Genomic DNA, 12,994 nt, shown 5'->3' on the forward strand with positions numbered 1-12,994 from the left:
GCTCATGTCTCCGGATTAGAAAACTCTTATTATCAGAAAATGACAATGTAGCTGGCAGCTTTATTGAAATTGATAATATTAAACTCACAGTTTTCTGGTTTGGAGCATATCGTTTGGAAATGCCAATGTTAAAAACTTGATTAAGTCGAACCCATGTTTTTTCCTTAGAAGTTTTAATATTCCATTAATTTTACTAATATCTCTTTTTTGGTATCGTTTAAACTTTACTTTAAAATATCAAGGCTTCTAAGATGATAATGAGGAGAGTGAAGTTCAAGTTTCAGAGTCAAAATTCATTCTCTGAAGCATAGGCAATCAACCTTAAGTTAATATATATATTTATGAAAAATCAAAACTTAAGTGTATGATTTTTAATATTTCTTGTTACCTGAAACAAAATTTAGAAAAAGTAATATAAAATGAATGGTGGATTGAATTTGGACAGTTTGTAATGGGAATCTGGTTAATTAAACACATTAAAATAAAGGGTTTAAAAATCTGATGTTGTTTGAGTTTTGAATTTGAAATTGCTTGTAACTTGAGATGACACAAATAGTTGTGAATATCAAAAAATTAAATTAAATGTTAATAATTTATTTAAAAGATTAGTAGAGGTTTTTTTAGGACCAAGTGATACATCTTATTTTTGTGGGTTGATATTATTTTTTAGGTTGGACTTCGATCTTCCAAGGGGTCAGTTCACCATGATGGCCTATGAAGCGTAATTTGATAAGTAAAGGGCGCAGACATATAAAATGAGTTGGGTAGCCTAATCTGTTATTATAGCGGGTTGTGCCAATCTTGTGTATCAGTTGGGTTGTGTTGCAAGATGGGCCGATCCAACATTGTATACAATATTCTTAAAAATAAATAAGTCAATAAAATAATATTATAATATAAAAAATTATTTTTTTAAAATTAATGGGTTAGCCTGACCTTATATATATGGGATCATGTCATAAGTTTTGTATATTTTTAGGGTCAACCCAACCCAAAGACTCATAACTATGTGGGCCCTCGACCTAGCCTACCCCTAGCTCAATGGGCCACACTAGAACAGGCTGAGCCCAAACCACCGAAGCCTCTAAGTAAAACCCTCATGAAAATTTTTTTTTTAATCTAATTTTAATGAATGAATGATTCCTTCCTCAATAGTTGCTAATTTCATATTTAAACTACTGACTAATGTTGCTATTTTGAATTTCATTTATTTTCTTATTTAAATTTATCAAATTTGTTGCACATTTATCATTCATACTCAAATTTGCCTTCATTTTTTGTCATGATGTTGTACATTAGTCTACATCATCAAACATATAGATCTTGCCAAAATCAAACTCGTATCATCATCTAATAATTACTGATTAATGCTGGGCTAGAGCATAATTCCAATATATATGTTCGACCATTCCTTCCATGACACTCCTACCCATTAAAAGTATGTTTAATCACTAGTTTTGTAAGTCGTTTTTCAACATATTTTAATTAGAAACAAGCCATTAACTAAACTTTTCCATGGAATTATTAATTAATTGCATTACCATATTTCATGAATTTAATCATGTGCACTCATATTTCTAATTATTGATTAATTTATACAGTAATTAGTACCCAAACTTTTCTACCAAGAAATTGCTTCTCTAATTTTTCTTTGGCAACAATTAAAGTTTCGTTTTAAGATTATTATAAGCTAATTTTGATTTGGAGGCATTTCATTTTGAGGATGATGTGAGATCAATTACTTGGCGGAGTCAATCTAAAACTTGTAGTTTCACTCAACACAAATATTCCAGTTAAACTCTCTTAGAAATTTTCCAAGCTGAAAGTGCTGCAAGTATTTGACGACTCATCCAAAGAAATTAGTAGGGGCTATTGATCTTCCTGATCTCGAAGTTCTAGATTTAAGAGAATTTTGGTAAAGTAGAAACTTTTGAATTGATTAAGGATGAATATGCATATATTTCATTTCATTTTCTTCTTAAATTTATCAATCTTAAAAAATTCATATTGAAAGTAAGTTCATGCCAAGAGATTTTCTTATGTCGAGAAGGTGAAGAATATGCTAGAGCACTTGCAAAATTAAAAGTTCTAATATTACAAGGACTTTTTAATTAAAAGTACATTTAAAAACAAAACTTTCGGTTTCAAATCAGATTTTCAAAATATTTAACCTTTAGAGGTAGCATACCACTACAATTTGATGACTATGTTGCCACCTTCATCATCTATTGCAAACTTTTTAGGGTACTACATATTTTGTGCCCCAAATGTGGCAACCTCCTAATAGAACACTTATGACCAATGACATAAATGATGGTAAATTAGTTGAAGAGTCTGTTGCTTGCATTTCTTTATTCAAAAATGATTGTTTTGTCATATTTATCCCTAGTGAGGATATGATTTTAAGGATTTGAAGATTGATTTATAAGTTTTTAAACTTTTTAAGATTAAAAGTGTCAATATTAACACGTTTGAGTCTTATTGTAAGACAATTGTTTTTTTTCTTTCAAAATTAAAAAATAATACAATTACTATTTTACCCTTACACTGTTAATTCTTTTTAAATATTTTGATTTTGGATGGGAAAGTGTTATTCATGTCAAATAGGAGTGTAAAGATTTTTAGGCCAAACATTAGGTGTGAAATTTATGTACTGTTCTAATTTTGTTGGATCGAAGCGTAATTTTGTCAAACATCAGGGTCTAATTAGCAGGCACGGGCAGCGGATTCTAATAACTAGTGTCTTTCAACCCAGAAAGGCTCCGACTGCCTCTTTCAAGGTCGGATACGACACGAGAACAAATAAAAGGAAAAAGAGAGTGAGAGGAGAATCCATAAACAGATTGCTCAATGGTCAGCCTTGACTTCATTTCTTCTCTATTTTTTTTTTTAACTTTTATTTCCACAATCATTTCATTTATTATTACCTGAATAAAGAAATGGGAAAAATATCATAGGCTATGTTTATCTATTGTTCTGGTTTCTTAGGTCAATTGGGCAATGGGGTTTCGTTCTTTTTCCAAAATTTGTGAAACTGTTGAAAAAGTTTCTGCATTTTGGAGTAATGTAAATAGTCAGCGAAAGGGTATTTCTAATTCTGCAAAAGTTGGAGTCCTTTATTGGGGATGCTTGGAAACAAGATTTCTGGAGCACAAGGAGGCTATTAGGGCAACTGGGTTCGCTGATTCAATTGTGCGAGGAAATATTTTTTGGAGATTTAAGGTTCTTTGGAAGCAGTGAGGGTAATGGGGGTCAGTTGGATAGAGATTTTCTTGCACAGTTAATGGATTGCTGATAGGAGATAAAAAAGAAGAAGAAAAGTTGTTAAAGAGTAAAAATTATGGTAAAAAGGTTTATGATGCTGGGCCGCAAGGAAGATGGTATTCAGGTTCTGCGTCCCAGAAGCAAATTCTTATGAGCAGGGTAAACCAGTTCTGCATCAACCTCCTGTCAGTCAGTCTATCACCGGCTTTTTCAAACCTGTGTGCTCGGAGGAGGTGAATTTGTTTTTCTTTTGCTTTAAAGTTTTTATTATATGATTTTATTGCTTGTTTTGTTATGGTTATGTTATACGGTGTGAATGCTCTTTTGTTCCTTGGAAGAACATGTCTTGCAAAAGCATCAGCATATTGAATTTATAACATTTCAGTTATTGCATCATTACTATGTGATGGTTATGAACTTCTTCAGCAACACATCCTGATTCAGTTTCTAATTCCTTAACTGAATAAATCCTTTAATATAATCATGTGTCTGTGTTTGTGTTTTTTAGTTTTGTCACTGGGGTAAAATAGGGGTTGGGGGGGGTGGGGCATCATGTTAAAATGTGCTTTGACGTGCACAAATTTTCTGTGTAGTTCCATTGAGAGTTACATGATATTGACGTAGGACCTGTATTTGGGACCAAAGTTGTTGATTTTGTTGTTGTGGCAAAGTTCTTCTTAATCAGACTCATGGCCAATGATTTGGCAATTTACCTAGGTGCCTTTGTTGGTAGTTTGGTAGGTTCTAAGTCAATTAAAAACAATCATCTGTTCACCTGAGTTGCCAGACCAATGCTAATGTGATATGAACCTGCTGTTGCTGCCGAAGATTGCTGCTGGATGTTCCTGCTATTTCCTGCTCAAGTGCTAGTGTTGCCGTGTTTATGCTCAAGAACAAAAATAATAGAAGGACTAGGATAAAATGTATTCTGTACTAATTGAAATTGTAAATACTCAATGCAGCAGTGTAATGGAAAGTTTCTTATATTAGTAGATGAAGTTCAGACTTACAGTAACTGTTCTTGCTGATAGTATCACTCTCTCAACTAACATAACACGAAACAAACCAACAGAGAATCAACATCAAAAGATAAACCCAAATTCCAGCATTCGAGAGGCTGGTCTCTCCCTTCCTTCTACTTGACTGATTTCTCCCTACCCTCTTCTGCATCCCCTATGTCTCCTTTACCATGCTTCCCATAGTCAACTCTCTTGTCTCCTGCTGCAATATCAACCAATAGCATTTCTGTGGTCCCCTCCACTGAAAGCCTGGGCTCGGCTTCTTCAAGGTTACTTGTTGCATGCTTCCTGTCTAGATGACTGCCACTTGTTACTCCTGGATGTTCGCCACTTGTTCCTTCAGCTTCACCTTTCTTTCTTCCCTTTTTCCTTGCATAAATGTCAATAGGCACCTTGCCCTCAAGCTGCAGTTCGGAAAGAGCTGTTTGAGCTTATGATAGCATTCCAAGAGTTTTCGCCAGCTGGTAGCCCTTTCCACTTATCAACAGTTCCAAACTTCCTTAGAAAGTACAAAGACACCCCTGTGTTATGGGTAATAATAATAATATATTAACAAAAATGATTTACTTTACCACAATACTAAGATCGTAAGTTGAGTGCTATTAGATTTGAATTCGATTCAATTGGATTTATTCAAAATTTAAGTCTGAGTTTGGTGAGCTCAGGAGTTGTGAGCTCTAGTTGAACTTACAATAGAAATTGGTGAATTAACTTTAACTTGAAAAATTATAATTAAACGTATAACTTATATATTTATCAACTGTTTTGGATATGATGTTTTTATACCTTTTTGAAACCTTGAAAAAGAAATGTGACAACCTTGAGTACATAATTGTTTAACTGAAGATCCAATTCTTTTATTTTCATGTGATTAAAATTAATATATTTTATTTTATGTAAAACTAAATGGTATTATAAATTGAGGATACTCTTTTATATAAATAAATTAATATATCATCATATGATAGAGTAATTTAATTATACTTAATCATATAATATTGCGTTAAATTGTTTGAATATATTTCTAATCACTCGTTTATACATAAAATTTTTACATTTTGCTATAATTTAGGAATTATGTTATATTACATTTTAGTGTTCAAATTTAAAATTTCACATTTAGGCCTATTTAGACGTAGAAGCCGATTTAATTCTAGTCTAGTCAAATTTGAAGCCAATTTAAGGTTGGATCAAATTTATTATATTCAGTTTGAGTTTGAATTTTGTTTATTGATCAAATTGAGGATATATAGTCTATAGATGACATAGCACTTAAAGTAACATTAATTACTGTTTTTGTTTTACAATTAAATTAATGTACTGTTCTATATGATTTGCCTTCAAATTTTCAGTTGATTAATAAATTACTGGGTTATATATGATATTAATCAAAATTTAAAGGGGCAAAATGAAATCATATATCATATGAAAGACTTTAGTGATATTATCCAATCATTTAAATTTATCACAGAATTAGGTGTTTTTAGTGGTTAATTGCAATGACCCTATCCTAAGAGATGAATCTTGTAGTTTGCTCGAGTTTGATTTTGTGGCTTTAGTTTACAATTAATTTCAAATAAGTCATAATGACCACGCCATCCTTTCCCTTTCGTTCTTTGTAACCCTTTCAAAATTGTCGATAGTCCTGTCTGCTTCATTGTCATAAATCTGTGTCATTTTTGTCATCTCAAATATATAGAATTAAAACTAACTGAATGTATATATTAATATTTGTTAATGTTTTTAATTTCATAGGTGAGATTGTCAAGTTGTTCTCAAATGTATTCGACATGCGAGCAAAGTTGGTGTCAAATGACTTTCAATACACTAGGAGCAGTTCACAAGTTAAAATTGATGTCAATTAGTCTACAAGTGAACTCAATGTGATTTCAAGAACTTTTGTTGATGATTTATATAATGATGTTGTAGTTTTAATATGTGACTTACTTGAAATATGGTTTGAAAATGTGATTTTCGTGTTGTTGCTAGATTATTGTTGGATTGTGAGAAAGGTTGTGTTCGATTTAGGAAAGGTTCATCAAGAATTATAAAGTACAAATACGTTGAATTGAATGGCTCCTGAATGTATTTATGTGGTTAAAAATTTGGTACGCATATTTGTAATTCAGCTTGAATAAGTATAATTTGATAGTGTACTGATACGGAAATAAGTTGTTCATACTTTTAGTAATTTGCTTTTAAAATTGATAATTATACCCATAATTAGAAAATGTAACTGGTGGTTTTATTGAAATTGATAACGGTAGAATTTTAAGCATGTGTACATTAAGTTTGGCTAAGTAGAAGTAATGCTCATTGATGATTTTATATATATATATATATTACAAATAGGCCGAAAGAAACAGATCTGTGCAACGCATAGAGGCTCTTCAAGTACCTAACATGTAATAATGAAGCCCAATTGCAGGCGTTGGTTAAAGTACTAAGGAGAACAAAAAGTCATGATGAACATGACTCAGAAAGGCAGTGCAAAATTTTCTAGGTGAATATGAGAACGGATCTGTACGTTAAACTCGAAACAAAATAATGCTTCATATGTAAATGATGATGAAAAAGATTCAATTCAGTAAAGGTCTGATAGAGTAAGAATCCAGGAATCAATCAGTAAACACATCACGGAAAAAATCCACATAGAGGCTGGCATAAACACCAATGGCTGAACATATTGATGCCACAGAAACTTGAGAATCTGCCACAAGGCATAATAAAACAAGATATAAGAAAGTTTCAATAAATCACAAAAACAAATTATTAAATAAAACAGTTTACTCATGACAAAATGGTAAGAGTTATTCAAGAGGATACGATCCATGAAAGAAAAGATAAAAAGAAAACTTAGTTTACTGGTAAATTTTTGTTTTTGACATATGAAAATATAGAGAGACTATCAAGGACTGAAATCGAAAAACAGAGTACCCTGTGACAATGAATCATGGCTGAGAGAAGAGAGATCGTGGAGTTATGCAACCATTCCCTAAAAGTTGACTATCTGAAACTGAAGTAAACAGAGAAACAGCATAAAGTATTGAACTATTCAGAAATCATATTGCTTGAATCTCATGCTTGACGACCTGCAATGAGTAATTTAACTATCTCCAGAACAACCTGGATTAATGATTTTCCAAGAGTTCACACCCACAAGCAGCTAAAGCTTGGATTGTGAGCATCATGAAAGATGTTGTAGCAAAAGGAGACAATAAAGAACACAACAAAGCAAATCCATATCTGATTCAAGACAAGCAACAACAACTCAAATCTGTATAAGCATTTGAACATACAGGAAGTCAGTATATATACTCTTTTATACCATGTCCATTTAAATCAGCATTTCCAGTGCTTACATAATCTTGTTAAAAATGTCCTCAATCTAGTAACACAAATCAGAATTTAATTAAAAAAAATATGGCATCACTATCAGAATCATGTAACAACCTGTAAACATAAACAATTCCAGCAGATCCAACTAACATACAATTTTGATATGCTTTTTAAATCTGCATTTTCAATGCTTACATAATCTTGTTAAAGAGTCTTCAATCTAGTCAAACGAACCAGAATTTAATATGGCATTGCTATCACAAATAAAGATATGAACCATAAGCACAAGTCCACTCCTGCGAATTCAACACAGCAAGTTCTATACAATAGACAATTTAAAAAGACAAAAAACTTACATTCAGTGAAAAGCCAAGCTGGTGGAGGCCAAAATATACAGAAGATTCAGGAAATGAAATGAGCCACTTGTTACCACCGTCACTGAAGTCAAAAATCGAAGTATACATCCCGGGAAAATCTTATGTAATCTCAAAGAAATCAGTTTCACCCATATAAACACAATTTGGTTTTATTCCCAAAAAATCTTTAGCCGAAACAAATAAGTCACCTCCATCAAACAGAAACAATGCTCTACCATCCAAATCCCTCACTTCAATCCTCTCTTGCTTTTCTTCGTCAAGCTCAAACACATAGAAAATAGAATTCAAAACCACTTTCTGAGCCTTAGCTGGAGAGAAATTTTTCTGATTTCCAAATTTTTTACCACAACTATTACGATTTTCAATCAAATACAATTCACTAGATGTATTTACAAAGCTTTTGTAAGTAAAACGGGTCAACAATGGAGAACTAACCTCCAAAGACTTCGGATCAACACTTAAAATATGCCCATTTGACATCACTACATGAAATTGCTTCCTATAATAAACAATATCCTGAACATCAACATCACCAAAACCCAAGTCGACCCATTTCTTATCACTGCTTCTCCAAACCATCAACTCAAAATTCAGAAAAACCATGACCGCTAACTCATCATTATCTCCAGAGACGGCAAATTTTGCAACAAAATATACTTCCACCCACTAAACTGTCTCGGATGTTCAACCGGAACCCAATCAATTATATATCTTTTACCGATTTCCTGCACGCGATATTCCAGCAAGTTCACTGACTAAGGCAACATGTCAAGAACGTGCCCTTCAAAATGGCGGCGAAATGGCGGCGAGAGTAAGGGTCCCGGACCCGGGTTTTTCCCTGGCTTGATTTTTCAACTTTGATTATCGACGGAGGGGCCTCGAAGGAAAGGTGTTGCAAGGCATAGACAGTGGATTCCGCAATGACGAGTGAAAGTTTCGGAGAGGGGAGAGGGACGGCGAAGCGGAACGTGCTGCAGACGGCGCGGAAACGGCTGAGTTCAGTTTGGGTTGGAGGCGTTGCACGATGTTGAAGAAAATGGGGTCTGGGAGACTGCAACGGTCGGGGGTTGCAGGGGCGGTGGCCATGGATGGAGGGTAATTTGGAAAACAAAGATTAAAAGGGTAAAAACACTCAGCAGAGTACGGAGGGAGGAAGAAGAAAGGGAAAGGGAAAGGAAAGTTTTTTTAATGAATCACAAAGATGAAGATAATGGGATTTCCCAGACATGCCCAGGTCCAGTGTTAGTACGAGTAACTGTATCAGAAAATATCAGAAATCTGCAGTGGAATCCTCAAGTTTTGTAGAAAGTATCCACCCCAGTGTTACGGATAAAATATTATTATTTTAATATAAAGGCAGTTTAACATTTTACTATAATTTTAGCAATTATGTTATATTACATTTTAGTGTTCAAATTTAAAATTTTCATATTAAAGCTTATTTAGGTGTAGAAGTAGATTCAATCCTAGTCCACTCAAATTTGAAGCCAATTTGAGGTTGAATCAAATCTATCATATTATATTCGAATTCAAACTCAAGTTTAAATTTTGTTTTACAATTAAATTAATATACGATTTTATATGATTACAAATTGTTCAAAGTTATGGAATAGATACCCTCAAAAATGTTGGTAGCAAACTGCAAAATCATATGGTAAGTGTGTGGCATTAGATGAGGTTACATTTCTTCTTAAACATATTTAAAAAGAAATAAATAAATAAATATATATATATATATATATATATATATATATATATATATATATATATATATATATATATATATATATATATATATATATATATATATGTATGTATGTATGCATAAAAGTTTCCTTTTGATTAATAAATTCTAAGGTTATATATGATATTAATCAAAATTTAAAGGGACAAAATGAAATGATATATTATATGAAGGACTTTACTGATATTATCTAATCTTTTAAATTTATGGTAGAGTTAGGTGTCTCTGGTGGTTAATTGCGATGGTTCTATTGTTAGAAATAAATCCTGTAAATCTATTCTAGTATTCAGTTTTGTGGCTTTAGTTTACAGTCATTTCAAAACTAGGCATAACACCATGCCATCCTCTCCCTTCTGTTCTTGTAACCCTTTCAAAATTGTCGATAATCCCGTCTACTTAATTGTCATAAATCTATGTCTTTTTTGCCATCTCAAATATATAGGATTAAAACTAATTGAATACGTATGTTAATAATTGTTAGTGTTTTTTAATTTTGTAGATGAGATTGCCATGTTGTTCTCGTATATGTTCGACATGTTGGCAAAGTTGGTGCCAAATGACTTTCAATACATTGGGAGCAAATCAGAAGGTGCAATTGATGTCATTTTTGTAAGATTCTAGTTGTCAGGTGGACTCAATGTGCTTTCAAGAACTTTCATTGAGAATCTATATAATGATGTTGTTGTTTAAAAACGTGATTTATTTGAAATATTGTTTGAAAATTTGATCTTCCTGTTTTGTTACTAGAGTATTGCAGAAAGATTATTCAATTTAGGAAGGGTTAAGGATTATAAAGTGCAAATACATTGAATGATTTCCAAATATATATATGTGGTTAGAAATTTGGTATGCATTGAATTGTAATTCAACTTGAGCAAGTATAATTTGATAGTATATTGATGTGGAAATAAGCGAAGACCGACTAAATGTAACTTATAAAAGCATTTTTTTGTTGGGCTTTTGGTCACTCATGAGCCAAGCGAAGGAGAGGTGTTCCAGCAAGAATTCAATGTGTGTTAGAAGCCTGTCTTTCTCTTGTTGTCTTGTTCCTTTTTGAGGCTTTTTGATTTTTGGTGCTTTTGTTGTGCAGAAAGCTAGAAATGACAATGCATGATAGATAGTGATCTTATATATTCATGTATAATGAACAAATGTTTAAAGTTATTTCTTGGTTTGGGTTCTACATGTTTGGGGCTTTAATGTGTACTGGTAGTGAAACCTTTTAGGATCTGTAAAACTTAGCATGTAAGTGTTTCTTTTAGGTGTTGTTGAGAACATGCTCCTGTATTATTGAAGTTTAAGGATCGTCCTTAACTACTGGAATTGACTACTGTATGAATTTATGACTGGGTGAGGCTGACCATGATTAGTATAGAAGAGTTTTTGGTTATTAAGAAACTGCAAGTTTGTGAATTGATTTCCATGTAAAGAAATATTGTGCTGCTTGTTTCTTCATTCTGGTCAAAGGACTCAGCTGTGAAAATAAGGTGCTATGGATAAAAATAGTTAAAAATGAATAGATTACACTAGATAAATACATGAAGGGTAAAACTACTTTCCTTCATTTTTTCAAGGAAAGTAGTTTGTTTGTTGCTCTCACGGTTTTATATTTTTGGTTGGAATTTCGGCCTATGGTTGTTGATATTGGGTTAAAATATTAAAATTACAATGATAGATACCTACTCGTCTTTTGTAGATGTCTGACTTTAAAGAATAATTTAATGCAAGTAGCATTTTATGTCTTGATCAATGGGGAACCTATGCTCCAATTTTTTTTTTTTTTTAAAATATATAGAGGGTTGTAGTTTCGTTGAATAGTTTCGTTGAATAATTTAATGTAGTTTCGTTGAATATCTTTTTTAAAATAGGAAAAGAGTCCATATACAGATAACTCAGCTATTTTGATTTCTAATTGAGAAAAACACATAATAATACTTGCATACTGATTGATTATGGATGGCATATTGAATGAATGATTTACTTTTTGTAGCAACCCCCTGACTAAGTGAGTTAAATTAGTTTTACAAATGACATGTCGTTTATAAACTTGTTCAATAACAACTTGTGCAGGTGCTATAGGTAAGAAGAAAGATTAGTGGCCTACAAAATTAACAAGCAATCACCTCTTATTTTTCAGATGTTATTGCTAGAGAGTCAAGGACTGGCGATGCCAAGCTGATGATTGTATCAAACAATAGTTGTAATAATTAAATCTGAAAATAAAATAATAATTAATATTGCACCAAGTGAGAAAATGTCCCATCAACCTTTGGAAGTGACAACAACAATTTGTATTAATTTTGATATATATGTGTATATAATCTAAAATCTGGGTTATGAAAGTTGCCTATGGAATATTGAAAGAATCTGTGAGTCAGAAGATAAAAGAGCAGGAAATGAACAAATTCCAGATTTCAATATATTGCCAAACTAGGGCACGAACTTTCTTCTGAAATTCCTCAAAATCTTTCCTTAACCTTGCAAACTAGCTAATACAGACATTTATACAAACACTTGAGCTGCCAGGTCAGTAACTGAATTCTATATCCTGTCCATTGATTAAAACCAGATTTTTTAAAATCTACAGCTCATCATCAAATACAACCGAACAGTAACTAACCATACAAAGAAAACATAAAACATACACTGGATACTCTTTTAACAAAAAGTCAATTTGCACGGTACTTGAGCTAAAACTCCGTGACTTATTGAACTCAGCACTCCAACTTAATACAGTGTTTTTTGCATCATTTACATTAATAAAACGCACCATGTCATGCACCTCATTTACTTAACAGCATTTGGGCCACGTCTGGGCTTTAGACTTGCACATAAACTGGGCTTCTGTTTAACAAATATTATATTACAACTTGACATGTAAAAAAAGGGGGTTCTTATTATTTATATAGAGACGATTGTTGGGTAAATATTTTTTTTAATAAATTGTATTGGAAAATTAATAATTTAGACATGATAATAGATATGGTTATTTTGTTAGAGAAATAATAAATAATGGAAAAATGTGAATTGTTTGGCAGGAGGAAATTAGAAGACAACAAGTAAATGGTATGAATGATTTATGTTTCCCTAAATCAATTTACTATCAACTGAATCAAACTGGGTTATAGTTCTGTCATAATTATTATTGACAACTGAAGTTTGTTAATGCTTTGTATAGCAAGACTGGCATCCGGAGCAGAGATTATAATTGGCAAAGCGCAAAATGGGAATTCTGTTTAATGTTCATTTCC

At 32.3% G+C, this 12,994-nt stretch overlaps 1 long non-coding RNA gene across 1 annotated transcript; it reads left to right on the forward strand.

Moving 5' to 3' along the window:
• The first annotated feature begins 2,747 nt into the window (after window positions 1-2,747).
• Window positions 2,748-4,500, forward strand: LOC123205185. The gene is made up of 3 exons (XR_006499809.1): window positions 2,748-2,853; window positions 2,989-3,497; window positions 3,858-4,500. It is a non-coding gene; the product is annotated as an uncharacterized LOC123205185 (long non-coding RNA).
• Window positions 4,501-12,994: the final 8,494 nt, after the last annotated feature.

This window comes from Mangifera indica, unplaced genomic scaffold (genome assembly GCF_011075055.1).
Source record: "Mangifera indica cultivar Alphonso unplaced genomic scaffold, CATAS_Mindica_2.1 Un_0002, whole genome shotgun sequence".
In the NCBI taxonomy this organism is placed as follows: Eukaryota; Viridiplantae; Streptophyta; class Magnoliopsida; order Sapindales; family Anacardiaceae; genus Mangifera; species Mangifera indica.